Source organism: Dipteris shenzhenensis, chromosome 7 (genome assembly GCF_047967505.1).
Source record: "Dipteris shenzhenensis isolate YYH24624 ecotype China chromosome 7, Dip_SZ_1.0, whole genome shotgun sequence".
Taxonomy (NCBI): domain Eukaryota; kingdom Viridiplantae; phylum Streptophyta; class Polypodiopsida; order Gleicheniales; family Dipteridaceae; genus Dipteris; species Dipteris shenzhenensis.
Genome location: NC_141602.1, coordinates 15,215,777 through 15,220,029, shown reverse-complemented (window position 1 = coordinate 15,220,029; position 4,253 = coordinate 15,215,777).

The following is a 4,253-nucleotide window of genomic DNA, read 5'->3' as shown; positions in this document are numbered from 1 at the left end:
AGGCCGAGGTGTGCAAAACAACAAGAGAGATGTACAGGCTGGGAGTGAAGGAAATACAGCTGGAATAGGTAGAGGACGGGGATACATGAGCAATGTGAAGTGCTGGAATTGTGGAGAGTGGGGACATATGAGCCCTCACTGTGATAAGCCAGCAAGAGTAGGTGGAGAAGTTTATCCTGTGATGCAGAAAACAAATGATAGGTCAGGAGACTACAATGTGGAAGTGAAGGATTTGAATCAGCCCTCTACCAGTGGAGTCAAATGGGATGATAAAGAAAAAGGGAAGGCACTCAGCCTGATTAGAGTGGAGACTATTCCGGAGATCATGCCAGTGGTAAAAAGAGCAAGGGGTGCAATAGGAGAGGATGGACCTTCTGCAAAAAAAGGGAAGCATGTGGAATTTAATCTCAACCCTCAGTCTCCTAAAAAGAAGAGTCGGAGGCCTAGGAAACATTACAAGACTTCAGATTTGCATATGGGTCAAGGACAAGAGGAATACACATTGATGAATGATTTGAAGGGGAGGACAGCTAATATAACTTTTGCACAGTTACTTGGCTTATGTCCGAAGCTCAAAAGAGAATGGAAGAAGTTGGCTAATCCCAGGAAAAGTAATGAGCAAGAGCCTACGAGAGGAGAGATGGAGATGATGTCTGTAGAAGATCTTCTAGATTTATGCCCTGCAGTGGATGCATGGTGTGGAGGTATGAGTGTTGGGGAGGCATATGTTGATGGCGGTGCACAGATAAGTGTAATGACTCAGGCATGTATGGAGAGGTTGGGGCTAAAATTGAATACACATTCAGATTTTAGACTCCGATTGGCAAACCATGCGAAGGTGAAATGTCTGGGTATATGCACGGGAGTAATAGTGGATGCTTTTGGGGTATCCTGTTGTATTAATTGCCACATTATGCCTGCTGGTTTGGGAGCATACCCATTGATTTTGGGCAGACCCTGGCTCAGACAGGTAGGAGCAATACAGAACTGGAAGATGGGTACAATTACAGTGCACAATAAGAAGGGAAAGGCCAAAAAATTTGATATGAGCAGCAGACAGGAAATAGAAGAAAAGCCAGAAGAAACAAGCATAGAAGAGGAGTCAGAGAGTGAGACCGAAGATGAAAGTACTACATCTGAGGAGGAGGGACAAGTGTCATTCCTATTGAAGGAGTCTGATGCATATGAGTTGCAGGCGGCAGAGATACAAGAAGCTAAAGAGGAGAGTAAGCTTGAAGATATGGATAATTTGATGCAACCCCCACCTCCTCAGACAGAAAGAGAAGAGGTATTGCAATCCATGCTGAATTTTAGTCTGGAAAAAGTGGAAAAGGAAGAGTATATGAGAGTCATTCATCAGTACCCAAAGCTGTTCATAACCTCACATGAAGAGATCAGGGGTTTCAGATGCAAGCCAATGCACATTGAGATAAAAGAAGGCAGCAAGCCTACTTTTCAGAAGTTGAGGAGGACACACAGAGAGCTTTTGCCAGTATTGAGAGAGGAGTTGAATAAGCTGCTCAAGGCTGGATTGATATATCCAGTGGAGCATTCGGATTGGGGCAGTCCAGTGGTAATCATTCCTAAGCATACAGGAGGGTGGAGAGTATGTATTGACTATAAGCCTCTCAATGCGGTAACTAAAAGCAATCATTATCCTCTTCCTTTTATTGATGATATATTGGATAGAGTGGCAGGGTATGAGAAATACAGTGTGTGTGATGGATACTCTGGATACTTCCAGATTTCAATTGCTGAGGAGGATCAAGTCAAAACTACATTCATCACACCCTGGGGTTGCTTCTGTTACAAGGTAGTGCCATTTGGATTGAAGAATGCACCAGCATGGTATCAAGAAAATACTGATGAAGTGTTGGCTCCTTTTATTGATAAATTTGTGAGAGCATTTATGGATGATATATGTGTGTACAGTTCCAAGAGAGAGCATGCATGGAGACTAGATCAAGTGTTCCACAGAATGGATGAGGCGGGAGGACAATTCAATCCACGGAAATGTCATTTGGGATGCTCCAAAGTAAAATTGTTGGGACATATAGTATCCCAAAATGGCATTGAACCTGATCCAGAGAAGGTGAAAGACCTTATCTTACTTCCAACCCCCTCTACATCAAAACAGTTGCAGACTTTTGTGCAGAAAGTGAAGTATATGACAAGATTCATACATTTAATCTCTCAGCTGCTGTATCCTTTGCAACAAGCTATGAAAGAAGAACCTCTGCAATGGAATGAGGACTGTGAAGCAGTGTTCAGTAAAGTGAAGGAAGTGTTGGGAGAGATTGCTTGTGTGAAAGCTCCAGATTTCTCTCAAACCTTTTATGTGAATCCTTCATTTGGACCTGATGCTGTGGGAGCCATCTTATTACAAAAAGGGGAGGAGTCCCGTTATATGAGGCCTGTGTATTATGCTAGTAGAGTTAAAACAGAAGCAGAGAGGAGATATATGGAAGCAGAGCTAATTCTGTCAAGCTTGGTGTATGCTTGCAGGAAGTTCAGGGCATATCTGATCTCAAAGCCATTTGTGGTTCTGACATGCTACTCTTTATTGCCTCAGCTTGTTAATAATTCAACACTTTCTCGAAGTATGATGAAATGGATAGTTGAACTACAAGAATATACTTTCTCATTTCTGGTGGAGAGCACTTCCAGAGCCACACTGGCAGATCTGTTAACATACAAAGAGGGTCCCATTCTGGTAAAGGAAGTAGAGAAGAAGATAGATAAAGAGGAACATGCTATCATTCCAGGGGCATCAATTTTGCATTTTGATGGCTCATACAGGAAGAGTTTACATCAAGCTAATGGAGGCTATGTGATTACTGATTCGGAGAGCAAGCTGATTCAAAAGGAGGGAGTCAATCTGGAAGCTGGAAGTAATAATGAGGCAGAGTATGCAGCATTATATGAGGGATTGCTGGCTGCACTTAAGCTGAAAATTCAGAAGATAATGATCAAGGGAGATTCTCTACTTTTTGTAAAGCAGGTTTTAGGAAGTTGGCAAGCGAGAAACCCAAGATTAAGAGGGTGTCTAGCCAAAGTAAAAAGGCTGCTTCAACAATTTACAGCATGGAATATCCAGCATATGCGAAGGGAGGATAATCAAATGGCACATGAATTGGCTCAGGAAATGAGTAGTCAAGATCCAGTGATAGCAAAGCTTGAAGATCCACTGTACAGAGGGAGAGAATTCCTGGCTCAAATAGTGGATTTCTTACTTACTGGACATCTACCTCAGGAGCTTAAGAAGAATCAGAAATATCACTTCATGCAAAAGAGCCGACAGTATATGATGATTGATGATGAGCTTTACATGAGAGGAGCTGATCAAATCTTGAGAAGAGTGCCTTGGAGAGAAGAAATATATTATATACTGTCATCCAGTCATGAAGGAGCTTGTGGGGGACACTATGCTTTTAAGATTACACTACAGAAAATACTTCTAGAAGGTTATGTGTGGCCTTCAATACAGAAGGATGTGCAGCACTGGTGCAAATCCTGCCATGAATGTCAGAGAATGGGAAAAAGAATTCTTAAAATGGAGCCGAGAAATATTATGCTGGTTTATGATATTTTTGAAAGATGGGGGATAGATGCAGTTGGTCCTCTACCCAGAACTGCCAGAGGGAAATGTTATATGTTGACCGCAGTGGAGTATTTATCAAAATGGGCAGAGGTAAAAGCAGTGAAGAGAGTAGATAGTAAAGGGGTTGCTGATTTTATATATGAATACATATGCTGCAGATTTGGAATTCCCCTGGAGTTACTTTCAGATAATGGTCCTGGATGCAGAGGAGAAGTGATAGATTACTTATGTAGCAAGCTGAATATAAATCATAAATACATCACCCCATACTACCCTCAGTGCAATGGGTTGAATGAAAATTTTAACGAGGATTTCAAATTGATGATGACTAAAATGACTGGGAGCCACACCAAAAACTGGGATTTGGAGATGAATAGAGTTTTGTGGGCATACAGGGTAGCGGTGAAGCATAGCACTCAGTTCTCTCCATTTCATTTGGTATATGGGAAAGAAGCAATTCTGCCATTGGATGTAGAGATACCAGCTTTGAAATTTTTAGTGGAAGGAGGATATGAGCCTGTAGACAGTCACAAGGAGAGATTACTAGCACTACAGGTGATGCAGTTAGACAGGGATTTGGCCTTCGAGCATTATGCCAGAGTGCAAATGCGGAGGCAAGAATTAGAAAATGTAAAAATAAAAAAGGAAGAGA